The following is a 27,675-nucleotide window of genomic DNA, read 5'->3' as shown; positions in this document are numbered from 1 at the left end:
AACAGAGATGATTAGGAAAGGAAGATGCACAAGGCAGTGAGATGGGGTTGAAGGAGGCTGGGTCTCTCATGCCCACTGGAATCCCTAATGCCAGCTGTGGACCATCTACCTCTGGACTTACACCAGGAGCAAAATTAAATTTTTGTTTGGTTTGAGGTTTTCTAATTCTAATTCTTCCAGGTATTCTCAGTAGCTAGTTATTGATTGTTTTAGTGCTTGAAATGTGATAGTTATGATCTTGGGGTTAAGTTGGTGGAAACCCAACCTTAAGTCTGACTTTCTTTGATTTGTTCAGCGCTAGACAATTTCAAGCTCCCTCACCCAATACACCTCCTCCTTCCTTTTCTTCTCAGCCCTGTGCTCCCCCTTCTGTGGCAAACAAAGCCCCTCAGCCTGGACCCTCACTTCCAGCAGCTTTCTCTCACTGGCAACCGGAGAAGCTGGCTGTGTCCCAGCAGCTACGGGAAAGAGGCTCCTCCGGGCCCCCTCACCTTCTACTCCCGGAGCTCTAACTCTGCAGTCTCCTCCTGCCAGCCCTTCACTGTTTGTCTCTTCAAGCCACCTCCCGCCACTGTTTACTCATCGAAAACTCGGCACCAGGGCCCCAGGCAGGGGCAGGCAGTGGAAAGCAAAGGGGTCAGAGAGCTGGGCTCATGGTTGACCTCAGGGTCTGAACTGCTGTCATGAGGAGCTTGGCATGAGATTTCTGGGGAAATCTTAGTCCCTAGCATCCCCTCCAGCTGTCCCACATACCCACTTCCCCTGCCCTTTGGAAGCATTCAGCCTCCCCATTTCTCCCCACCCTGAATTTCTTTCTCTTGGCCTCACCGTAAGCAGGCTGTTTTTGTCACTCTCTTGAACAATTTATTGTCTCTCCAGCCTCACCAGCATTTCTGACTCCTGTGCTCCTAACCCTCACCCCTGCCTCCTTGAAGGCAGGAGTCAGCAGACTTTCTGTAAAGGGCAAGACTGCAAATATCTTAGGCTTTGCTGTCCTTTTGCTGTCCCTTGTAGCAAGAAAGCAACCGTAGACAACAGGTAAATGAATAGGTGGGGCTGTGCTCCAATTAAATTTTATTTACAAAAACTGGCAGCTGGAAAAAACAAAACAAAACTGGCAGCTATTCTTTGCCAGCCCCTTCTCTAGGGCATTGTTCTGCCAGGAATCCCTGATTCTCTTCTGGATTTTTAATTTCTTTCCCTGTGTCAATTTCTTCTCCATATTCTATGAATATGTTCAAGTATCTGCCTCTCAATGGGAAAATAGCTGAAAGGGGAGAGAGGATGAGTCAAGGGTGAGGGAACACAGAACAGTCTGGGGCTGAATTTGAAGGAGAGAGCAAGAGATTGAAAGTGATTTCAATGAACATACATCAGGAGCAAGTCCTCATAATGATTATATCTAAAGCATTAGAATAATAAGAAACTAGCATTTTAACTAACTGAAGTAGTTTCCAGGGCCACACCAAAGAGAACCTAGATCATTGAGGATTAGCTTTGACTGGCAGAAATTGGAAAATCCAAAAAAATGATGACTTAAACAAGATAAGAGTTACTCTTTCTCTAAATAAAAACTGAGAGACACAGCCCATGGAGGGAACGGTTCCTCCACAATGACAGGACTCTGGCCCGCTCAGCCCTTTTACTGTGCCATTTACATCTTCCACTTCCAAGATCACCTCATAATACAAGGTGGCTGCTTGAGTTCCAGCAGTCATCTCTGTCTTCTAGCCAACAGGCAGAAGGAAAGGTAAACAATCACTGAGCACACCTTCCCCCCACACTCCATGGTGTGTGTGTGTACGTGTGCTAAGTCACTTCAGTTGTATCCGACTCTTTTCGACCCCATGGACTACAGCCCACCAGGATCCTCTGTCCATGGGATTCTCCAGGCAAGAATACTGGAGTGGGTTGCCATGCCCTACTCCAGGGATCTTCCCCACCCAGGTATCGAACCCGCGTCTCTCATATCTCCTACGCTGGGAAGCAGTTCTTTACCACTAGCGCCACCTGGGAAGCCCCACTCCAGTATGAGCGGCTTCTGTAATGACTTCCAGGTATCCCTGCCTCCCTGGACTTATTTATTCACTTCTGGGAAAGACATAGGAGACATGGGTTCAATCCCTGGGTCAGGAAGATCAGCTGGAGAAGGAAATGGCAACCCACTCCAGTATTCTTGCCTGGGAAATCTCACGGACAGAGGAGCCTGGTGGGCTACTGTTCATGGCATTGCGAAAGAGTTGGACATGACTGAGTGGCTGAGCACATGCACACAGAGAAGACAATACAGGAGACGTGGTAAAATGTTCCTTTCAAGATTAGTCCATGAAAAGACGGTGGTTCTGTGTTACGTGCTAGCTTTCTCTTTCCCTTGGATGGCTCACTGTGTGAAAATCCAGCTGCCATGTTGCAAGGCTGTCCTGTGCAGAGCCTCATTGGAGGGAATTTGGAAATGCATCTTTCAAGGACTGCCGATAGCCACAGGAGTGAGCTCAAATGCAAATCCCCCACTACACACACCCGCAGCAGGGTCTTGAGGTGATTGTCGCCCCAGCTGATACCTTGATCACATGAGAAAGAACCACCCAGCTAAGTTGCTTCTGGATCCCTAACCTGCAGAAACTTTAAGAAACAAATGTTTCTTGTTTCTAGGTTTGTAGCTTTGGGATAATTTTTAATGCAGCAATAGATAAAACATTCCCCTTTGAGAATACTTCCCAGAAGTGCCTTCATCAAGCATGTCTATAGATGATTGGTCAAAACTTGCTCCACGACCACATCCAGTTGCAAGTGGTGCTGGAAAACATAGTCTTTATGAGGAGAGTGGCAAATGTCCAGCTAAAAATTGAGAATTCTAAGTGAAGAAGGGATATTGAGAACTACTGCCCATCCCTAGAACAATGACAGTGACCAGAGATATGGCTTGAGGTGATTACCTTCAATGAAAGTTGTGGAACGGATCACTGGAGAGAGGAATGAGTTGGCCATATTGGCTCAAACGAAACAATCTGGGAATGGGGTCAGATTCCCAAGGTTCTCAGGGGCTGAGTGGTGAGGGGGCAAACACCTGAACAAAACTGAGGCTCTGGTAGGAAGAAGGAAGGGTATGTGAATGCTGGGAAGTCAACCAACAGTGTTCTTGCAGACTGAATACTGTATAAGAGGGTGAAGATTGGTTTTCTTCCTTCTCACTTTCCATAGTCTCCTGTGGAGACACAGACAAAAGACTCTGCTACACATTTCGTCCAACAATTCCAGAATCACTTTGTCCAGCCCAGCCCAGATCACCCCATGAGGATGAGACGCACACATCCAACTGTCCACTGCCAACGGGGCACAGTCCATCCACAGGTCCCTCTATTGCAAGGTCCCTCTTCACTGATGGTGAAGGTCCCTCTTCACCATCAGTGTTAACTCACTAGGGCTGCCATGATGACATAGCACAGGTTGGGTGGCTTAAACAACGGAAATGCATTTTGGGGGGACTTCCCTGGCAGTCCAATGGTTAAGACTCCTCCATGCTTCCACTGCAGGGGGTTCAGGTTCAATCCCAGGTCAGGGAACTAAGATCCGGCCTGAAAAGAGAAAGAAAAAACAAAATGTATTTTCTCACTTCTGGAGTCTAGAAGTCCAAGATCAAGATGTCAGCAGGTTTGGTTTCTGCTGAGACCTCGCTCCTTGACTGGCAGATGGCTACCCTGAACTCTTTTTACAATACCACGTGACCACATGTATGGTTCTTCTTCTGTGTGCTCAGTCATTCGGTCATGTCTGACTCCTTGAGACCCCATGGACTTTAGCTCACCAGGCTCCTCTGTCCATGGGATGTTCTAGGCAAGAATACTGGAGAGGGGTGCCATTTCCTTCTTTTCCCACACCAACAACAAATTCTCCAGCTCTTGAGATACCAGCTGCTGCTGCTACTACTGCTAAGTTGCTTCAGTCGTGTCCAACTCTGTGGGACCCCATAGACGGCAGCCCACCAGGCTCCCCCATTCCTGGGGTTCTCCAGGCAAGAACACTGGAGTGGGTTGCCATTTCCGTCTCCAATGCAGGAAAGTGAAAAGTGAAAGTGAAGTCGCTCAGTCGTGTCAGACTCTTAGCGACCCCATAGACTGCAGCCCACCAGGCTCCTCCATCCATGGGATTTTCCAAGCAAGAGTACTGGAGTGGGGTGCCATTGCCTTCTCCGAGATACCAGCTGGGTGCCCAACAATTCAATCAATTCTGACACAAACTGCCCAGAATAGGCAACAGACCGTACAGGTTAGGGCTCAGTCTCACAAGACTGTCCCCTATTTCAGATGCCAATCACCATTCTCAGACTTCTCATATGTGTGTGTGTGTGTATATATATATATATATATATATTTTTTTTTTTTTTTTTCCCCTTAATCTTTTGACTGCACCACACAGCATGTGGGATCTTAGTTCCCTGACCAGGGATCGAACCTGCATTGACAGTGCTGAGTCTCAACACTGGACAGCCAGGGAAGTCCCAGGCTTCCCACACTTCTGACAGAGGCTCTAAATTAGGGGTTTCCATGACCCTCTCTTCCAGTGCAACTATTTCTTAAGATGGCTCACTCAGGAAGGCTGTTTCCTGACTATTCTCCATTATAAAGGACACACCTGAGGAACAGGGGATGAAGAGACACACCGGGCAGGCAGGATATGGGGGAGGGGGTGAAGCCTCCCAGCACGTCGATGCATTCCCCAACCTGGAAGCTCCATGCTGCTGCTGCTGCTGCTAAGTCGCTTCAGTTGTGTCCGACTCTGTGTGACCCCATAGACGGCAGCCCACCAGGCTTCCCCGTCCCTGAGATTATCCAGGCAAGAACACTGGAGTGGATTGCCATTAGGGTTTACAGAAGATTCCGTCATGGAGGAATGATCGATCCAATCAGGCTCCTCCCTTCTTCCCAGAAGTGAGTGGGTAAAGATGGAGTTGAAAGTTCCATCTCTCTAATCCCAAGGCTTCCTCCTTTGGTAAGGAGCTTCCATCTTGAAGCTATCCAGGGGACCCACCAAGAGTCACCTCATTAGCATAAACTCCAGTATGATTGAAAGGGGCTTATTATGAATAACAAGACGCTCCTCTCACCCCCATCGCTCAGAAAATTACTAGGATTTTAGGAAGTCTTTGCCATGAAGTAGGGCATGTGTGCTAAGTCACTTCAGTCATGTCCCAGTCTTTGTGACCCCATAGACTGTAGCCCTCCAGGCTCCTCTGTCCGTGGGATTCTCCAGGCAAGAATACTAGAGTGGGTTGCCATTTCCTCTTCCCGGGGATCTTCCCGACCCAGGGATCGAACACACATCTCCTATGTCTCCTGCAATGGCAGGCGGATACTTTACCAGTAATGCCACATAGGAAACCCATAAAATGGGGACGAAAGACCAAATGTATATTCTTATATCATAACATCACAACCACCTTCTCCCTATGTCCTCACATGGTCTGTTTTCTGTGTGGTCCAATCACTGCTATCTGTTCCTCTTCTTATTAAACACCAGTCTTGCCTGGAAAATTCCATGGAACAAGAATCCTGGTGGGCTACACAGTCCATGGGGTTGTAAAGAGTCAGATATGACTGAGCTCACTTTCATTTACATACACATAGTGGATTAAGGGTCTCATTGTAGCTTAAACGCCTCTTTAAACATCTTATCTTTAAATAAGCTACATTCTGAGGTACTGGGCATTGGGACTTCATGAATTTGTGGGTGGGTCATAACTGACCTTTAACATCATCTTGCTCCAGAAATCTTCCCTTTCATTCACACACGATTCATTCAACAAACTTATACTGGACATATATAGAGATGGCACTAAAAGCCTGCCCAGGGGTAGAGAATGGTATTAGAGGGCCAAGAACTAAGCCTTGGGGAGTGCAGCATTTTTTTTTTTTTTTTTAAATTTTGGCTGCACCACGTAGCTTGCAAGATCTTAGTTCCCTGACTAGGGATCCTGTGCCCCTGGCAGTGAAAGGATGGAGTCCTAACCACTGAATCACCATGGAATTCCACTCAGCATTTTAAAGACAGAGGAGGGCCCAGAAAAGGAAACTAAGGAGGAGTGAAGGCTGCCCTTTCTGGCATGTGGATCTTCTCATTCTCTCCTCTGGCTCTTTGGCCCTTCCTCACTTTGAGCCCTGCTCCTGCCTCTTGGGGGGCTTCCTAAGTGGCGCTAATGGTAAAGAAACCGCCTGTTAATGAAGGAGACATAAAGAGACACAGGTTGGATCCCTGGATCAGGAAGATCCCCTGGAGAAGGGCATGGCAACCCACTCCAGTATTCTTGCCTGGAGAATCCCATGGACAAACGAGTCTGGTGGGCTGCAGTCCATGGGGTCACAAAGAGTCAGACACCATTGAATGCACACGCACCTCTTCCCCTTGGAACTCCCCATCCCTCCAGGCATGAGAGAAGCCCTTCTGGTGTCATATTTCAGTTGGATGTCAGTGCAGCCCTCTTGCGCTTGGGTGTTTACCACTTTCCAAGAGGATGATGCCCAGATGGGGGTAGAAATGGGGGTTGCCCTGTACTCTTAACAGGGATATAACATCTTAGGTGTTCAGTTTAAACTCGCATCAGCAGAAGCTGTAGCTGTTTCGCCCCTCAGTTCCCAAAAGGCAAACTGATCTTCCCACCACAGAATTCATTTCTTCTAACTCCACACTGTCCAGTCCAATGAAAAACACAATTTCCGGGACTTCCCTGGTGGTCTAGTGGCTAAGACTTTGAGCGCCCAATGCAGCGGGCCCAGGTTCGAACCCTGATCAGGGAACTAGATCCCATGTGCCACAACTAAAGATTCCTGCATGCCACAACTAAGACCCGGAGCAGCCAAATAAATAAATATTTTAAACAAACAAACAAGCACAATTTCTTCTGATAGATAAGATTTTGCTCTGTTCCCTAAGAAATGATAAAAATTCCTTGGGCTTTTTGTCTCCCAAATGCATTTGCTTTCCTCCTGGGGATTTTTTCCATAAAAATGTTATATGGTAATGCCTCCACCTGAGGTACCAGGGAAGGATAGCACTTTCTGGCATAAGTCTTCTCTGATTCCCAAATTCCTCCTCTAATCTAGGAAAGGTTTGATTCCTTCTGCCACACTGTTGAAACCAGAGAAAGGGTAGGAGTTGTGTTCTGATGCTTTCTCTTTGCCCTGCAAGGTACAACGCAAGGCCATTTACTGAGAGTGAAAGAGGAAGGCAAAGAAGTACATAGTTCAGCGGAAAAAAAAAAAAAAAAAAAGATTAGCAAGAGTCTTGTGAAGACCAGGAGAGAGAGCTGACCAGAGATGCTGGGTAATGTTCTCAGCAATGTTAGAAGGCCCAGGGAGACGGGTGACCCTGAATTTTAAGCCAGACCAGCCTGCCCATACTGCGTACGGCTGCCTGGGTACATCGCTGCCTCCTCTCCCTGTCTCCTTTTCCTGGTTAATAATGCTACTGTCCCCTACCTGGAAACCTCAGCCCCACAAGGAGTCAGCCACTCAACCACCAAGCTTATAGATTCAATTGCTTACATATTCCTCACACCCATCCCCTCTGCAATGTTCTTTCATTGTGTACAACAAATTCTTCATTGGACTCCTACTTCTCTCCTTTCCATTACTCCAGCCAGCTATTACAGTAACTTTTCAGATGCCTTCCAAATTCTCAGAAATTTGGTGATGTCATTCTTTTATTTAAAGCCCACCATGGGTTCCCTGTCACAACCCTATCATCCGTGGGCTTCGTTCTCAGAGCAGTGCAAACCACCGGAGGGCTTTGAGCGTGACATGATTCAATTCACATGTTGGAAACGTCACTCTGGCTTTTACGTGGAGAATGGCTTTGATGGGGCGGGGGTGGGGGGGCGGTGGCGGGAAGAGCAGCTGCAGGAAAGGCCAGTGAGGACATCTTCTGATGCAGGTGAAGTGCTGGCTGAGGCCACATTGCTGGTGGTGGGGATAGAGATACAGGGAGAGATTTCAGCCCGGTGGTCCAGTGGTTAGGACTCCACGCTTTCACTGCCATGAGCCCAGGTTCAGTCCCTGGTTGGGGAACTAGGATCCCGTAAGCTTCACAATGCCACCAAAAAATAAATGAATAAAATAAACTATAAAATAAACATGGTGGCTCAGTGGTAAAGAATCTGCCTGCCAATGCAGGAGACTCTGGTTCAATCCCTGGGTCAGGAAGAACCCCTAGAGAAGGAAATGACAACCCACTCCAGTATTCTTGACTGGAGAATTCTATGGATAGTGGAGCTGGTGGGCTATGGTCCACGGGGTCCCAGAGAGTCAGACACGACTGAGCAACTAAGCACGCACTTTGGTCTAAGCATGCCAATAAATTGGGTACAGATTCTGTGGGAGAGGGGGCTGTTAAGAAAGACCCTTTACTTTTGGAGATTCCAAAGTCCTTGTCTGGAGAAGGAAATGGCAACCCACTCCAGTACTCTTGCCTAGAAAATCCCATGGACAGAGGAGCCTGGTAGGCTACAGTCCATGGGGTCATGAAGAGTCGGACATGAATGAATGACTTCACTTTCACTTTTCACTTTCATGCATTGGAGAAGGAAATGGCAACCTACTCCAGTGTTCTTGTCTGGAGAATCCCAGGGACGGGGAGCCTGATGCACTGCCGTCTATGGGGTCGCACAGAGTTGGACACGACTGAAGCGACTTAGCAGCAGCAGCAAGTCCTTGTCTTCTGCAGCACTTCACTCTTCCCCCAAGACGTGACTCTCAGTCTTGCCATTGCTCCACAGTCACTGCCAGCTCCTTAAAGGATATGATTCTTTAAGGCCCATGACCCTCTTCCACTCCAATTTTATTAGCTCTCTCTGGGAAAGCTCAGTTACCCCTTAGCTTCAACTCTTAACTATAGGTGACATTTTCTTTTTTTTTTTATAGGTGACATTTTCCAAGTCTGCCTCTCCATTCTTGTTTATCATGTTGCGATCAGTCTTTCTGTAGGTGCCTCATTGAACATGCCCAAAACAGAACCTATTCTTTGACCCTCAATCATGCCCCATTTTCTGTGCTCTTGATCTCAATGCTTTCACCATCTCTCCAAATATTCCTCATTATCTACTAGAACATCATCATCGTCTTTCTCTCCTTAATCCATATATGCTGTGAGCCAACAAATTCCATGGTCCTTAAATACATTTGTCATTCAGTGTTTCTAGCCATTTCCAAAGTCACAGGTTTATTTCCATTCCGCATTATCTCTTGCTTGAACTATCTTACCTCCATGAACCACTTTCTCTAGCTTTTCCCTCTGGGTTTCTGTTGCTTAAAATTAGCATTTCCCTGGGATTGCTCCTCGTGTGGCTTGGTCAAAGTTCAGGTGATGTCATCAGGAACCAGTCTCATATCTCCTCCATGCTCTGCTTCCTCCATGATGACTCTTCCTAGGTTCCATTCCCCCTGTGCCACAGATACTCTCGTCTTTCTCATTCAAGTCAGGAAGTAAGACCTAAAATTGAGCCTCACTGGCTCTGATTGGCCAGATTTGCATCATGAACCCCGTCTTGAACCAATGATTGTGTTCAAGAGTATAGAATGTTTTTATTGACTTAAGACTAGCTCACATGCTTCATCCTTGGTAAGGGGCTGGAAGAAGTTTCATCGAGAGCATCATGGTTGAAAGGAGGGGAAGAATGGTTCCCTTAAGGCAAAACCAGGGTACCATTATCTCAAGAAGGCAGACTGGATGCAGATCATCATCTACTGCAAGTTTCCTCTTCCTATATCCCTTTTCTTAGTGAGCAGTACCATCCTTAACCATCTGAGGGAATCCTTGGCACATTCCCCACATCCAGTCAAATCCCACCAAATGCCAAGATTCTAATCAACTTTTCCTTTCTTTCCCCAATGACAGGTTGCAATAAACTGTCTTATATGTTCATAGTCATTCATTCCTTCCAACCCATAACATGGAGCTTCCCAGGTGGCTCAGATGGTAAAGAACCTGCCTGCAATGCGGGAGACCCAGGTTCAATCCCTAGGTCTAGAAAGATCCCCTGGAAAAGGGAATGGCTACTCACACTAGCATTCCTGCATGGAGAATTCCATGGACAAAGGAACCTGGTGGGCTACAGCCCATGGGGTCGCAAAGAGTTGGACGCAACTGAGAGACTAATACTTTTTTTTTTTTTCCACCCTTCACATATCTCCCTGGCCTACTGCTTTGGATCTTGCCACTTGATCTGCTTTGGCCACTGGGATGTGAGTGTAGGCAACCTTTATCACAACTGAGTAGAGCTTTAAACCCAATCGTGTGGCTTGTCTGGGGGGCTTTTGCGCCAACACTCCACTATGAGAACACGTCTCAGAAGGTGGCTGTTCCTTCATCCTGGGTTCCAGGAAGAAAAGATTTGTGCGGCTGCATTTAGAAGGGGCTTCCTAGGTGGCGCTAGTGGTAAAGAACTAGTCTGCCAATGCAAGAGGCGTAAGAGACGTGGGTTCGATCCCTGGGTCAGGAAGATCCCCTGGAGGAGACAATGGCAGCCCACTCCAGTATTCTTGCCTGGAGAATCCCATGGACAGAGGAACCTGGAAGGCTGCAGTCCATAGGGTTGCAAAGAGTCAGACAAGACTGAAGCCACTTAGTATGCACACATCTAGAGGAAAGATAGCTAAACTACAACCTTCGTGTTTCTTGAGCAAAAAATAAAGTGTATGTGGCCACATGCCATGAGATTTTAAAGTATTTGTTACGTAGCGTAACTTAGAGAAAGCTGAGTATTACATACACCTGAGTTTGAGTCCTTATCATTTCTACCAGGATCACTGCCAGCATTCCCCACTCCCACCGCAGCATCCTCCCCACCATCCTCCTTGCTGGTCATCTGGCCTCCTCCTGCCCATTCTCCACATTGCAGACACAGAGATCTTTCTAAAGGGCATATCTGATCACACGACCTCCCTGCTTACCTCCAAAGCCTCATTTTTCAGATAAAATTCAATCTCCTGGGAATTCCTTGGCGGTCCAGTGGTGAGGATTCCAAGATTCCACTGCCTGGGGCACAGATTCGATCCCTGGTCAGGGACCTAAAATCCCGCTGGCTGAGCAGCGCGGTAAAAAATTTTAATTTAATTTTAAAATTCAATCTCCTTTAAGCACACCCCAGTTTTTCAGGAGCTTATCCAGATCTTCAAGCTTACGCCTTCCCCATACAGGCACCCATTCCCCCAGTCTCACTGAATCCCAGTGAGGTTACTGAATGCAGCCACTCTGCTGGCTCTGCCTACCACGTTCTGCTCCTCATTCACCTAGGTGTTGCTTAGTTGTTCATCAAGGTCTACCTCTACCCATATCTTCTTTGCCTTTTTTTGGGGGGAGGGGCCATGACTTATGGCTTGCGGGATCTCAGTTCCCCGACCAGGGATTAAACCTGGGCCACGGCAGTGAAAGCACCAAAGCCTAACCGCCAGACCACCAGGAAACCCCCAGCCATACTTTCTATTATGGAAGCCCCAGCCCACAGTGGAATTAGGTCTCTTCTCCTTCCTCTGTGCTCCCATAGCACAGTGTGCCCAACTACTCCTCTTACAGCGAGGTTCCCTAATCTCACTCCTTCCTGGCCCCAAAGTCCCACAAGGTCAAGGACAGCGTCTGGTTTACCTCTGTGTTCCCTGGGCTTGGTGATCCCTGGCACAAAGTGTGTGGTGATACTTGGAAGATGACTCAATAAAAACACATGAATATACGTGTCGGATTTTCTACGACCTATTTCTCCAAATCAGTCAATCTTCTACATTGCTGCCAGAGCTGTCTTCCAATAAACAAGATTTGTTCATGTGACTTCCTTGCTAAAAAAACTATTCGGGCTTGTCTTTGCTCTTACTTAACTTGTCCCAGTCTAATTTCATCCACTGTTTTGACCTCAGGCTGTATCCTCATGATGCCCAAATTTCCAGCCCAGAACTTTCTCCAGTTATATATATAAAACTGCCTATTGTACTTAACCTACTCAGGTAGGGTCTCACAGGAACCTCAAATTGGAAGAATCAGATGAACATTTTCTTTCTCGAAACTTCTTCCTCTCTTGTGTTTTCTCTCAATAAGTAGCATCATCGACCACTGAATTGCCCAAACCTGACATCTGGGAGTCGCCCTTAAGAAATGGGTTAAGGGCATGAACTTGGCAGCCAGATAAATGACTTCAGATGCTGGTTCTGCTGCTTAGTACCTAGGTGGCTTCAAGCAAGTTCCTTAACCTTCTTTAAATCTGTACATTCTCATCGTGGTAGACATACCTTCCCGATCACTAAGACCACTGAATGACAGAGTCATGCTGGGCAGGTAATACCACGTGGAAAGTCCTTACCAAATAGTAGCTTTTATTATTATACTGATCTTCTCTCTCCTTCTCCCTGTCATCCAGCCACTAAGTCTGGTGATTCTATTTTCTCAATCTCTGGAATTTGACCCATCCTCACTAGCCTCACTGCCACCCTCTCGGTCTAACCACCTGTCTTCTGTCATCTGATGATGGCAGAAGCTTCCTAACCAGTCTTCTGGACCCCACTTTTGTCCCCTTTCAATCCTTTCCTCACACTTCGACTGTGGCTTTTTCTGAAAACCAACTCAGTTCATGTCAACTTCCGGCTGGGCCAAACTTCTTTCAGTTCCTCAAATGGCCAGAGCTCTTTGTTCTCCCTCCACAAATGCTGTTTCCTCTTCCGGGCCTGTGGTCTCCAGCTCCACAGGCTGGCTCCCTTGTCCTTCTGCTCCTCATGTAAACATCAGGCTGCCCACCTACAAGGCTCTCTTAGATGACCCTGCTCTGTGTCAGTTTCCTCCAAAGTGCCTCAATGTCCTATATTATAGCACTCATCACGTCACCATAAGGATGGCTTTAGTGACTGTCACCCCTCACTAGACCAGGAACTCCAAAGGTAAAATCTCTGTTTTGTTCACCACGGTATTGCTAGGATTTAGCACAGGCCTGGCCCATAATTGGATCTCAGTACATTTTAAAATTATTTGGACTTTCCTGGTGGTACAGTGGATAAGAATTTGCCTGCCAATACACGGGACACGAGTCTGATCCCTGGACAGGGAAGATTCCACATGGCACGGAAGAACTACAAATCCCATGGGCCACAGCTACTGAGCCTGCGCCCTAGGGCCTATGAGCTGCAACTACTGAGTCCACGTGCTGAAACTACTGAAGCCCGTGCGCCTAGAGCCTGTGCTCTGCCAAGAGAGGCCACTGCAATTAGAAGCCCAGGCACCGCGACTAGAGAGTAGCCCTGCTTGCCACAACTAGAGAAAGCCCATGCACAGCAACAGAGACCCAGCACAGCCAAAAAATAATAAATAAAATAAAACTGTTTAACTTACATTTAATAGGTGAAATGTACACCTAGTAGAAAACCCAAAAGGTGCGAAGGGATGTACAGTAAAAAATAAATCTCTTTTCGCCCTGATTACCCGATCATCACTATATCTATTTTCTTAAGGGTCCTTCCAAGATATTCTGTGCAAATCCAAGCATATATGTACATACTGCAGGTGCAGTAGCATATTATATACAGTATTCTACACCTGGCTATTTTTCCTTTTCTTTTGTTCTTTCTTGTCTTTCGGCTACACTGCGCCACTTTCAAGATCTTAGTTCCCAGACCAGATCTTAGTTCCTAACCACTGGACCATCAGGGAATTCCCTGTATTTTTTTCTTAACAATGTATCTTAAAAGATATTCATTTTCAGCCTGTATAACTTAAAAAATAATCTGCATGTTCCTTTGTAAAGATGTATCTCAAATTACTGAAGCAGTCCCCAGCCGATAGGTATTTGTTTTCCATCTGTGCTATTACAAACAAAGTTACCCTGAAGATCTTTGAACGCATCATTTCACAGATAACTGAATCCATACCTTTCTCAACCTTAAAATGTGGTGACGTCACTAGAAACCCATCATAAGTTGAAAATATTGTAAGTCAAAAGTGCCTTTAGGGCTTCCCTGGTGGCTCAGTGGTAAAGAATCTGCCTGCCAATGCAGGAGACATGGGTTTGATCCCTGATCTTGGAAGACCCCACATGCGGAGAAGTAACTAAGCCCATGGGCCACAACTGCTGAACCCACGTGCAGCAACGATGGAAGCCTGTGTGCCTAGAGCCCGTGCTCTGCAGCAAGAGAAGCCACTGCAACGAGAAGCCTGCACACTGCAACTACAGTGTGACCCCCCCAGGGCTGCAACTGCAGAAGGCCCAAATGCAGCAACAAAGACCCAGCACAGCCATAAATAAGATAAATACAATGAATACATCTTTATAAAAAATGCACTTAATACTCCTTAAAAGCACATCAAGCTTAGCCAAGCCAACCTTAAACATGCTCAGAACACTTACATTAGCCTTCAGCTGGGCAAAACTATGCAACACAAAGCCTATTTAATAATAAAGTGTTGACTACCTCATGTCATTTTTGGAATACTGTACTGAAAGTGAAAAACAGAATGACCGTCTGGGTTCAGAATGATTGTAGCCATATCGGTAGTTAACCCTGGTGACCACGTTTACCCTGGGAGCTGTGGCTGCTGCCCTGACCAATATCCTGAGAAAGTTTTCTCCCAAACACCGCTAGCCTGGGAAAGACCCAAATTCAAAGTCTGAAGTATGCTTTCTGCTAAATGAACTTTGCTTTCACACCGTCCCAAGGTTGAACCACCAGAAGCTGGGGACTGTCTGTGTGTCATGGGGTAAATTCCTAGAAGTGAAACGGCTGGAGTCAAACCACACCTGCATTTCACAGTGTGCTAGATGTGCCACACTAGTCTTCAAGTTCACTAGTTTACACACCTGTGTGTAACGGACTGCTATATATCCTTCACATGCTTGTCAGCACAATATTACCAGACTCCTTGATCTCTGGCTAAGCTGGTAATAGCAAAAACAATGCCGTCATAGTTTTGTCATCTCTTTTTATAACTGAGGGTGAGCATCCCATGTGCAAAGTTAAAAGACAAATGACATAGTGGGAAATTACAAACCATCAATCAGACAAAGACAAACGAACCGACAGAAAACTGAACGAAAACTTGAACTGGGGACTTCTCTGATGCTCCAGTGGTCAGGACGCCCACACTTCCACTCTAGGGCACGGGTTCGTTCCCTGCTTGGGGAACTAGATCCCATATTCTGTGCAGAACAGCAAAAAGAAAAAAAACAGTGTAAAAATAAACAAAACTTGAACTGGCACTTCATAAAAGAAGATATCCAAATGGGCATTAAGGGAAATATGAATTAAAATCACAGCAAGACTGCACTGTATACTCACCCGAGTAGCTCAAATTAAGAAGTCTGACAATACCAAATGTCCCCGATGATGTGGAGAATAGGAACTCTCACAGAGTTCTGGCAGGAGTGTAAATTGATAAACTGCTCAGAAAAGCTGAAGATATGAATGCTTTATATCCCAGAAATTCTATTCTTGGCATCTATGTTCCTTGAGAAAGTCTCGCCCATGTGTACCAGAGAAGTTATATGAAGGAATTTCGGGGCAAAACTGTTTCTACTAGGAAAAAAAAATGTAAAACCTTAACTCTCCATTCTAGTAAAGTGGAAAATAAATTGTTTACTCATTTTTATGATTTTTATAAAAATATTTTAATGTTTAATAATTAAAAATAAAAATATATAATATTTTGGAAAAAATAAATCTCCACAACAATGGAAAACCATACAGTAACAGAATGAAGGAATCACGGCTTCATGCATCCACATAGCTGGGTTGCATAAAAATGCAAGCTAAATAAGTCACAAAAGAAGAACATGACTCACCTTATGTAAAGGTCAAAAACAGGTGGAGCTACACTTCTGTACAGCGTCTGAGGATGCAAACACAGAAGGAAAAACTACATTAAAAAGATAAAGAAGGGCTTCCATGGTTGCGCGGTGGTAAAGAATCCACCTGCCAATACAGGAGACATGGGTTCAATCCCTGATCTGGGAAGATCCCATACGACACAAAGCAACGAAGCCCGTGCGCCACATCTACTGAGCCTGTGCTCCAGAGACCAAGTGCCACAACTACTGAGTCCTCAGGCTCCAGAGACCGTGCTTTGCAATAAGAGATGCCACTGCAGTGAGAAGCCCAAGCACCGTAACTAGAGAGTAGCCCCCACTCACCGCAAATCGAGAAAAGCCCTGCCAAGATGCTGGCTTTATTTTACTTTACTGTGTGGGTGATGGTTCTGCAAGTGTTGGCTACGTCTTTAAAATGTACGTATATGTTTCATACACTCCTCTGTGGGTATGATAAAAAAATAAAAGAAGTTCAGAATGACATGTGTATAATACCACTTAATTAAAAAGAAAAAAGTTTTTAAAATATAAAGAAATAGACATTTATTTCCTCATCTATGCACTGATCAGCTCTGGGAGCTTATGGAAGAAACTGGTAACAAAGATCATCACTGGAATGAGGCAATGGGTCACTGAGAGGCAGAAGCAGGAAGAAAAAGATACTTCTGGGGACTTCCCTGGTGGTCCAGTGGCTAAGACCCCATGGTCCCAATGCAGGGGGCCCAGGTTTGATCCCTGATCAGGGAACTAGAACCCACATGCCTGAACTAAGACTCAGTACAGCCAAATAAATAAATATTTTTTGAAAAAAAAGAAGAAAAGATACCTTTCACAGTGTTAAATCATGTTAACATACTACTCACTTAAAAATACACTTGCATTAAAGAAAACAAGTTCTGTTGGTATTTTCTTTCTTGATCTATTACTACATAACAAGTAGCAAATTTAGTGGCTTTAAACAATACATACCTTTATTATCTCACAGTTTAGGTGGGTCCATCCTAAAGGAGATCAGTCCTGAGTGTTCATTGGAAGGACTGATGTTGAAGCTGAAACTCCAATACTTTGGCCACCTGATGTGAAGAGCTGACTCATTTGAAAAGACCCTGATGCTGGGAAAGATTGAAGACAGGAGGAGAAGGGGACAACAGAGGATGAGATAGTTGGATGGCATCACTGACTCAATGGACATGAGTTTGAGTAAACTCTGGGCGTTGGTGATGGACAGGGAGGCCTGGCGTGCTGCAGTCTGTGGGGTCACAAAGAGTCGGACATGACTGAGAGACTGAACTGAACTGAATTTAGGTGGGTCAGGAGTGCAGGCATAGCTTAGCTGAGTCCTTGACTCAGGGTCTCCCAGGGCTGCACAAGGACTGGGCAGTATTTTCACTGGGAGGCTCACATGGGGAAGAATCTATTTCCAAGCTCATTCAGATGGTTGGCAGAATTCATTTCTCAGTAGCTATATGACTGAGGGCCCCAGGTTTTTGTCCCAATTCCTTGAGACCACTTTGCCAGGTGGGCTTCCCAGCAAGGCTGCTCTAAATGCAGTCATAGGTAACACAGCATGTTTTGGGAGTGTCCTCCCATTATATTTGCTGTATTCTACTGGTTACAAGTGAGTCATACATTCTGCCCACACTTAAGGGGAGGGAGTTACACCAAGGCATGGACACCAACCAGGAGGTAGGAATTACTGGGAGTCACCTTAGCGCTTGTCAGCCACAACTGTTTATTATTTGGGAAGATTTTTTCCCCCAATATTTTTCTATTTTATTTTTTTCCTTTATCTATTTGCAAGAGACCTGTGGATAAGTTAACCCTTTGTTTGCCACATGAAGTGCCAATTCAAATCATTTCTGATAAATTAATAAATGACTTCATGAATCTTCTATTTAGCTGGTAAAGAATATGCCTGCAACATGGGAGACCTGGATTCCATCCCTGGGTTGGAACGATCCCCTGGAAAAGGGAAAGGCTATCCACTCCAGTATTCTGGCCTGCAGAATTCCATGTGGTCCCAAAGAAACGGAGAGGACTGAGCAACTTTCACTTTCACACACTGTTAGCTACAGCAAGAGTGACTTCACTGGGCCTTTGTAGAGTCTGTTTCCCTTACCTGGAAAGCTGAACTGGGTCAAGGCACAGAATTTGATTAAAATTCAAGGACAGGTGAGAAGATTGATTTGGGCCTGACTTGAAGTTTCTCTGACTTTGATTTATGTCAAGATGAACCAAAGAAATAGTGCCAAGAGGAACGTCCCTGGTGGTCCAGTGGCTAAGACTCTGTGCTCCAAAAGCAGGGGGCCTGGGTTCAATCCCTGGTCAGGGAATAAGATCCCCCATGCTGCAGCTAAAGATCCCTTATGTCACAACTAAGACCCAGCACAGCCATAAATAAATACATTTTAAAAAAGAAAAAGAAATAGTGCAAAGACAGTGTGTGCTGTGCCAGTTCTGGGCACTCTTCCCTTACCTGTGCCTGGACTACAGAGCCAAAAGGGAGTTGTTCAACTCTTTCACATAGGCCTCTTCCTTTTTAAACAACAAAAGCAAGGATAACACTCTGAATCATTCCAGATTCAGCTCCTAGGCTGTCTCCTAGAGGGACATCACAACTTCCAGGCCAAGGTGGTCATACCATCAACCAGTTAGCCTTCACTGCAGAGAATTGTAATAGATCTATTATTAATATATTCACATTTCTAATTCTTTCACTCCATAGCAAGACCCTTCAAGGCAAGGATGGAATTTGCTTTTCATCTGTATGTCCAGCTGTCCACTGGAGATCTCCATATAGGTATCCCTGCAAGCAGATCACCCTGTCCAAAGCTGAATTCACTTGATGCACCCTGCCCACTAAGTGTCTAGATAGCACCCAAGCCTCTTTCGTTGCATCTTTTTTCAAAATTTTTATTTATTTATTTTTGGATGTGCTGGGTCTTCGTTGCTGCTCAAGGGTTTTCTCTAGTTGCAGCAAGTGGAGGCTACTCTTCATGGTGGTGCCCAGGTTTCTCATGCAGTGATGTCTCTTGTTGCAGAGTATAGGCTCTAGGTGCTCGGGCTTCAATAGTTGCAGCACAAAGGCTCAGTAGTTGCAACTTGCTGGCTTTATGGTGCACGGGCTTCGGTAGTTGTGGCTCCCTAGCTCTACAGCTCAGGCTTAATAGTTGTGGTGCATGGGCTTAGTTCCTCCATGGCATGTGGAATCTCCCCAGACCAAGGATCGAACCCGTGTCCCCTGCATTGGCGGACAGATTCTTATCCACTGTACCACCAGGGAAGTCCTCATTGCATTTTGCATGTAGGTTGTAGTTTTCTGTTAACAAAACTATCTCTCCCATTAGATAGTGAGAAACTGGGGGCAGAAACCATATGAATTTTATTTATCTTTGTATCCCTGGAGCCCAGCCCAGACCTCCAGTGTAGGAGCTATTGAATAAATGGCCACTAAACTGAACTGGGTGTCTATATCTTCAGGCCCAGGTACCATACGGGTACCTGGGAAATGCTCAGGACATGTTTGTTCCATTAGATTCGAGGAAAGATGCTTCTCCGAGTCCTCTGCCCGCCCTCCTTCTCTAGCAGGCTTGGATTAATACTGAGAGCCAATAGTTTGTCACATAGCAACAATAGTAAAGAATGAGCTACTGCCGCAGAGAGCAGAAGCTTGCCTGCCGCAGAGAGCAGAGCTATTTTGAGATCCTTTAGGTAAAGTCACAGTCTGATAGGCCCACGCGTTGTGGCAAGTTACCCTCAGCTTAGGGGTACAAGGCACTGAAAACATCTTATTTGCATATCTGTCTCTTTTGCCATCCTTTGGAGCACCCTTTTAGAATATGAAGTACCACATTTTAGGTCATGGTTTTTCTTATTGTTCAGTCAATCAGCTTTTCACCTGCAATAATACTAACATATTTTAATATTCCACTGAATTACTGTACAGATGTGCTAATTTAGAGATCAAATGGCCACAAAACCCAAACAAAAAAGCAGGACTTAGGTCTCAGCCCAAACTTCTCGGCATGACACATGGGCCCTTTGTGGCCTGGCCAGGCCTACTTTTTCGGGATCTTCTCCTCCCTGGCTGTTCTCATTAGCATATGCTCCAGCCTTGGTGAGCAACCTCGAGGCACCAATGTGGCAAGTGCTTTCGCTCATGAATTATCCATCTTTGTTTGCCTTGAGAGAGCCTCTATTGCTCTGTCCAGGAACTATTTACCTCCATGAGTTTCTTTCCAAATAGACGGTGTGCCCAGTGGACAGGAATAGTGGTTTTTCCCTTGTTGAAATCTACAGTATCCAGCAAAGTGCTGGGCACAGAGAAGATGATCAGCAAAGGTTGGTTCAGGTATAAAGAATACAAGTTCTTCAGGTACCTTTCAGGCTCTGCTAGTCCACTTCAGTCCTGGTGGTGGGACACCATGCCTAATGACATGGACAATTATTACACATTCTATGGTTGTTTTTGTGGCCCTGGCAGTCTGTGTTCTTATTTTACAGAAAAGACATTGTGACTGTATGTTTACGTATACAACTGTCTTCTTCCTTTATTCATTCATTCATTCAACAAACACGCATTGGCTCTGAATTCTGTGGCAGTTCCTAGAAGCGGTGCTTCCCGCCCCAAAGGTTCAGTGGTAAGAAGCCTGTATGTGGGGTTGGAAGACCTACGGTCAAGCAAGCCTTGCCTTTGCCTCAGTTTGGGGTCCTGAACAGGACATTTCACTTGCCTTAGAGTCCTAGGTTCCTAGATCATCAGTGAATACAAACACTTATTCTCCTTCTGTTGTAATTGTAAATAATTTGGGTCAAGATATTCAAGATGCCAGGAGAGAGGAAGATAGACTGGCATCTTGATGGACAGGAAAAAAGAAAAAAAAAAAAGACCAAGTCCTTTTCAGGGCCAGAAAGTCCTCCTTGCTGCATTAGAACAGATGAGGGTGGGAAGGGAGACCTGCCCACCCAGACCAGATTCACAAGTCAATGATATCCATTCATTTGTTCAAGAAATTTGAGTTGAGTTCTTGCTTTCCCTTGTAGCTCAGTTGGTAAAAAATCTGCCGGCAATGCAGGAGACCCAGGTTCGATTTCTGGATCAGGAAGATCCCCTGGAGAAGGAAATGGCAACTCACTCCAGTATTCTGGCCTGGAGAATCCCATGGACAGAGGACCCTGGCAGGCTACAGTCCCTGGGGCTGCAAGAGTCGGACACGGCTTAGCGACTAAACCACCACTTGAGTTAGGAGCTGGGGAGAGAGAAATGGACCATATGGTCACCCTTCTCACTGTCACAGGGAAAGACCAACAAGGACTGTAACAGCATGTAATGTGGGGCAATTCAGAAGTATAGGATACTGGCCATGGAGGCCCTGGGAGGAGTCAGGGACTGGGGAGGACTTTAGTGGAAACGGGAGTGTAAGCTGAGATCTGAAGGGTGAATTGGCAATTCGGCGGGGAAAAGGGCTGAGGGTGGTGAGTGTTTCAGACAGAAAGAATATTTGTATGACTGTCCCAGGCACAGAGAAACCACGGCTCGAACAGAACAGAAATAATTCCACTTGGCTGCAAGGAGGGAAGTTGAAAGGAATAAGACAGGTGGGCAAGAGCCATTTCCTGAACATGAAACTTTGCCCTCACGATAAAGAGGAACTATTGAAGGCTTTTGAAAAAACACTTTTGGGCTCTGATGTCATACACCACAGAAATTCATATTGCAGAATGAAAGCTCTCACTCTGACACTGGTAACAGTTCAGTGCATATTCACTCCCATTATTATCATTAATAACATTCGTAAACGTAGAGCCATTCTTTACCTGCTGTCTTATCATTTTTTCCCTGTCCTTAGTAATATGGATATCTTTCTATGGTAGTACATATCTACCTACTAGTTTTTAAATGACCACATAATATCCCATTATTGTAAGGCTGTTTGATTGCTTTGTATTGTGGTAAAAAAAAAAAAAAATGTATATTCCCTGGTAGCTCAGTTGGTAAAGAATCTGCCTGCAGTGCAGGAGACCCAGTTTGATTCCTGGGTCGGAAAAATCTGCTGGAGAAGGGAGAGGCTACCCACTCCAGTATTCTTGGGCTTCACTTGTGGCTCAGCTGGTAAAGAATCCATCTGCAATGTGGGAGACCTGGGTTTGATCCCTGGGTTGGGAAGATCCCCTGGAGAAGGGAAAGGCTATCCACTCCAGTATTCTGGCTTGGAATATTCTATGGACTGTATAGCCCATGGGGTTGCAAAGAGCTGGACTCGATTGAGTGAATTTCACTTTTACTTTCCCCATCCCTCCTCCCCCCAGCCCCTGGCAATCTCCATTTTGCTTTCTGTCTTTATGCATTTGACTGCTCCAGGTACTTTATATAAGTGGAAACATATCCATAGCATTTTGTTTTGCTTTTTAAAACATTCACATAGAGATAGGCAATTGATTTGTTTCCCCCTTTTGGGTGAGGGATATTCTCATCTCTGTGTACTTGTATAATACATCCTAGAGGTACTGGAATTTTCAAAGTCTGTAAACATTTGGTATGAATCTAAACATTTATACCATGCTCTATCCCCACTAACAGTGTATGAAAGCCACAATTCTCCATATCCTTGCCAATTGTTGTTGTTATTTAGTTGTTAACTTGTGTTCGACTCTGTGACCCCGTGGACTGTAGCCCACCAGGCTCCTCTGTCCATGAAATTTCCCAGACAAGAATATAGAGTGGGTTGCCAGTTCCTCCTCCAGAGGAGCCTCCTGACCCAGGGATCAAACCTGCATGTTCTGTGTCTCTTGCATTGCAGGCAGATTCTTTACGTCTGAGACAGGGAAGCCCATCCTTGCCAAAATCGGCTATCACAAAAAAAATTTTTTTAAGAACAGATCTTATTAAATGAGTAATATAAAAAATGTGTTCTTGCAAATGTGGACAACATTTTACATATAGTATATCAATCGATAATTCCTTGTAATGGGTGTACAGTCACTTTCACCTCCCCGTGAGTGTTCACATTTGCAGGAGCAACCCAAGTTCGTGAACTGTTTTTCCCTTGATGACAAGTGCTTTGGAAAAAACTTTGTTGAGGCCACACCTGTAAGAGTTCACTTTAATTTTTGTGAATAGGTGATACTTGCACGTGGTTCAACATCCTCAATTTGGAAGATAATTCAGGAAGTAGTATTCATAGGGCTTGATGACTTGGTGTGAGGAAGAAGGAACAGGGAAGAAGACTATGTGGATTCATGGATGGTGCCCAGATATCCATCCACAGATAGAGGGATCGTGGGGTTATTCGTAGGAATAAGAAACACAGAACACAAGGTATAGATCCTGGGGAAAGGGGGCAGAGGTGAACTAAGCTACAGTGCCAGGGGGTCACAGGGGTAGTATCTCAACCAGAGGCAACTGATGGATACACCCTGCGCTAACATCTATCTCCTCCTATTCTTGTGCCCATTATCTATGTGTGTTTGTGCTCACTCATGTCCAACTCTGCAACCCCATGGACCGTAGCCCACCAGGCTCCTCTGTCCATGGAATTCTCCAGGCAAGAATACTGGAGTGGGTTGCCATTTCCTCCTCAAGGAGATCTTCCCAACCCAGGGATTGAACCCTTGTCTCCTGCATCTCCCGCATTGACAGGTGGACTCTTTACCACTGAGCCACCTGGGAATCCCCAATATCTAGATGTCTCTTTTGGCAATCAGGGCATCTGGAAAGCTGAATTAGTGATCAGAGGGTTTCAAGGTGAACCGAGAATGTCTTAAAAGGAGTTGGATGACCCTGTGAGACACTTCCTTCTGACGACGGAGAAGTGAGTGTCGTAGCTCAGGAGCGCTAGCCAGGCCTGAGGTGCAGGCCTAATCACCTTACATGCAGTGATCTCATTTGCATTCTCCCAGCAACTCTCTGAATTAGGTAAGATCTCTTCCCTTTTAGAAGGAATGACCAGAAACTAAGGTGTACTGAGTACTTGCTGTATTCCAGGCACTGTGATAAACACCATTCATAAATTATCACATTTCGTCTGTGAAACAGTAAAGTAAGTCTAATCAAGAAGTCCACTTTACCAACGAGGAACCAAGTCACACAGCTGCCAAGTGACAGAGTCAGGATTTAAACCCCATCCTGACTGACTTCTTACCTGCCCGTCTCTACTGCCTAGCGTGTGTCCCCCACTCTCCCACCACCCAGCTACCAGCAGGCAATTTCTTCTTTATGAATGTACTCTTCATTTACACATGGCACTCCACATTTGATTAGATTTTCATTTGATTAGGCTAGATATAATCCAAGCTGAAGATTCAATTCCATGTTTTTGGAAACATGTGAAGTTTTCACCCTGATCGCATTTTGTGTGATAAAATGCCTTCAGTCACTCGCAACATGGCTGACTTCAGTGTCAGATTCTGGGTGAAGACCCAGAGGAGTCAATTGCCTGAAGAGAAGGGCGTCGAATCAGAATTCCCGGTTTACAGCAGAGCCTTCCCTTTGCCAGGTCCATGGCCCCTGACTACTCTCTGCAGAATTTTCCCCTGAGATGTTTCACAGGATCTTCTCTAATAGGTATTCCGTGGTATTTGGGGCTAGGTGGGCCAGGGACGTTTGAATGCTGTTTAGCCTCAAGCTGCACCATCTGCAAACAAGGCAAATCTTTCCCCAGAAGTCATGAACTCTTCAAAAAAAATCAGATGAGAAACCTTTCAGGAGGAAATGATGGGCAAAATTTCCAGGTGTTGTGCATATTTTTTCCCTCTGTCCTCTTTACTGTGAACGTGGATATAAACTACTAAAGAGAACTGAATTATTCCTGAAGGCCAGTTCTGACTGTAGCCCAACAAGGTGAATCCATCCTATAACAACTTTAAGGTAAGTTGGTACTGCCCTTTTCAATTTGCCTGCCTTTCTACTGCTGCTGCTGCTAAGTCGCTTCAGTCGTGTCCGACTCTGTGCGACCCCATAGACGCCAGCCCACCAGGTTCCCCCGTCCCTGGGATTCTCTAGGCAAGAACACTGGAGTGGGTTGCCATTTCCTTCTCCAATGCATGAAAGTGAAAAGTGAAAGTGAAGTCACTCAGTCGTGTCCGACTCTTAGAGACCCCATGGACTGCAGCCCACCAGGCTCCTCCATCCATGGGATTTTCCAGGCAAGAGTACTGGAGTGGGGTGCCATTGCCTTCTCCACCCTTTCTACTGCAGTTTGGGGTAAATAAGGCCTGAAGTCACAGGACGGAATTCATCCCTGTTGGCAACCTGAATTGCTTTATTAAGATTTTCACTTCTAGGTTCTTATTTATTCTCCTAGTTATTCATTTAAAAGGCAATAAACAACATCTACCGAGTCTGATGCTGGGAGGGATTGGGGGCAGGAGGAGAAGGGGATGACAGAGGATAAGATGGCTGGATGGCATCACTGACTCAATGGACATGAGTCTGAGTGAACTCCCGGAGTTGGTGATGGACAGGGAGGCCTGGCGTGCTGCGATTCATGGGGTTGCAAAGAGTCGGACAAGACTGAGCGACTGAACTGAACTGAACAAAAATCAAAGTAAACTTGACAGTAAGGAAACATCAACTAAGAAGCATGAGATCTGAAACATGTTTAAAAGCTTTTAACTATCTCCATAGAAACTGGTTTAGGGGTTTCTTTGGGGAGACCTTGCCATCAATTTACCCAAGGCCAAACACAGAGAAATCCTGTAACATGTAGGTACGAATGCTGGTGAGGCCTTCCTCTGCAAAACTGATGTCATAAACACATTTTATTTATATTCAAGCATTTTCCTCCATCATTTTCCCCATAATTACATTATCTTTAAAGCACTGCCTAAACATGGCCTTTTTTTTTTTTAAGCTGTTTTATCGAGAGCGAATTAAAAGAAACACCCTAAAATGTCATCAGGTCCTGGATGCGTTCAGAAAAGTAATTCAACGCTCCTTTGGTGAGAGTGCCGCCTGGTAGGGGCATGTGCACACGTGGTGGGCAAGAAAAGAGTTTAGTAGATCTGGTCTTAAAAAATCTTCCCACTGCTGTGATTTTTGTTTCCTGATTATCAAAATAAAGTATGTTCATTGTCAAAAAAACCTAACATTAAAAGAAAAAGGAAACAACTCGTAGTTGGTGTGATTTTTGGATGGGAGCCCTGGGAAAGCGACGGAGAGGAACGCACGATCTGTGGCCTGGAATACTGGGCGGCAGGGTACCCCTGCCTAATAAATTAACAGGGCTGGGAAGACTGGCTTCCCAAGGGCCCCGGGCGCAGTGCCATCCCCAAGAAGCTCCTCTTCGGCCACCTGTGTGGCGACTTGTCGCCTTCCCTGAGTAGCTGCGCGGCCCCGTCACCCCGCCACCCAGTTCCCACCGATCTCCTACGCAAAGACCCAACCCAGGCACCTTCCCCCGTAAATGTCCACCGACTGAAAATAGATCCCAAGCCCGCCCCTGACCCCCCCCTCCGCAATCCTCCCCTTTAAAGGGAGCCACCGGGTGACGCCGGGGGAGTTTGCGGAAGCGCCAACCGCGTTGGGGCCTTGGGCGGATCCCGTGATTGACCCGGCCCCGCCCCCCGGCTCCTCTTCCCCCATTGTGTGAGCGGCTCGGGCCCAGGCCCCGCCCCCTGCCACCTCCCTCTGGAGGCCCAACCCCTCCCCTTTTTTTCACCCCCCCCTTGGCTCATTTCCGGCCGCCGCTGCTACCGCTAGCCTGTAAGGAGGATTCGGCAGAGCGAAGAAACAACAGCCGCCATCTTGTTTGTGTGCTAGGCTTGGGGGGGAGAGAGGGCGAGAGGGAGCGGGCGAGAGTGGGCAAGCGGGACGCCGGGCTGAGTGCGAACTGCGGGAGCGAGAGTGCGGAGGGGAGCTGGGCCGGAGAGAGGCGGCAGGGGGCCGAGACAGTGGCAGGGGGCCCGGGGCGCACGGGCTGAGGCGACCCCCAGCCCCCTCCCGCCCGCACACACCCCCACCGCGGCCCCGGAGCCGGGCCGGCGTCGACGCCTAAGGGGGGACCATTACATAACCCCGCGCCCCGCGGCGCCTTCGCCCGCCGTCGAGGGCGGCCCCGAGCGGAGCCCCGGGGGGCGGGCGCTCCAGGCACCTGGCCGCCGAGGGTGGGGGCCGAAGCGGCGGCCGTATTTATTTTCCGCGGGAGGGGAGGGCGAAGGAGGAGAGAGCGCGGCGCGAGAGGAAGCCGCCTGCGCCGCTCGCCAGAAGCGGGGCCTCCTCGGTGGGCTCGGCGTCGGCGCGGGCAGGCGGCGCTGCTCAGCCCGGCCCCCCTCGGCCCTCTGGGCCGCCGAGCTCCGCGCCCGGCGTTCTCGCCGCGCCTCCGCTGCGCGATGTGAAGCGGCGGCGCCAGCCTGGCTCTCAGCTCGGGCGAGCTCTCTGCGGCCATTAGGGGCCGGTGCGGCGGTGGCGGCGCGGAGCGCGGCGGCAGCAGGAGGAGGAGGGTTCGGAGGGTGGGGGCTCAGGTCCGGGAGGGGGCACCGGGAGGAGGTGAGTGTCTCTTGTCGCCTCCTCCTCTCCCCGCTTTTCGCCCCCGCCTCCTTGTGGCGATGAGAAGGAGGAGGACAGCGCCGAGGAGGAAGAAGCTGATGGCGGCGGCGGAGCTCCGAGAGACCTCGGCTGGGCAGGGGCCGGCCGTGGCGGGCCGGGGACTGCGCCTCTAGAGTCGCGAGTTCTCCGGGATTCGCCGCAGCGGACGCGCTCGGCGCATTTGTGTGCCTGTGCCCTCCTCCGGGCCCAGGCCCGGCCCCTCGCACTTGCCCCTACCTTTTCTCTCGAGTCCACATCCCTCTTCAGCCACCGCGATCCGGCGGAGAGAAAAAGGAACTTCCCCCCACCCCCTTCGGGGGCCGGCGGA

At 47.1% G+C, this 27,675-nt stretch overlaps 1 long non-coding RNA gene across 4 annotated transcripts; it reads right to left on the bottom strand.

Moving 5' to 3' along the window:
• Positions 1–1,062: 1,062 nt before the first annotated feature.
• On the bottom strand, positions 1,063–27,651 carry LOC138987980 (uncharacterized). Of its 4 annotated transcripts, none has more exons than XR_011464320.1 (8): positions 27,585–27,625; positions 16,793–16,935; positions 16,148–16,265; positions 15,800–15,846; positions 15,297–15,533; positions 15,036–15,157; positions 10,941–11,072; positions 1,063–3,575 (listed from the first exon to the last, which is right to left on the bottom strand). It is a non-coding gene; the product is annotated as an uncharacterized lncRNA (long non-coding RNA). The 4 variants fall into 4 exon arrangements; XR_011464321.1 differs by having other exon boundaries at positions 15,297–15,530; XR_011464323.1 differs by lacking the exon at positions 16,148–16,265.
• Positions 27,652–27,675: the final 24 nt, after the last annotated feature.

Source organism: Bos mutus, chromosome 5 (genome assembly GCF_027580195.1).
Source record: "Bos mutus isolate GX-2022 chromosome 5, NWIPB_WYAK_1.1, whole genome shotgun sequence".
Lineage (NCBI taxonomy): Eukaryota > Metazoa > Chordata > Mammalia > Artiodactyla > Bovidae > Bos > Bos mutus.
Note: the sequence above shows the minus strand (reverse complement) of the source record. Positions and strands in the feature narration are given on the sequence as shown.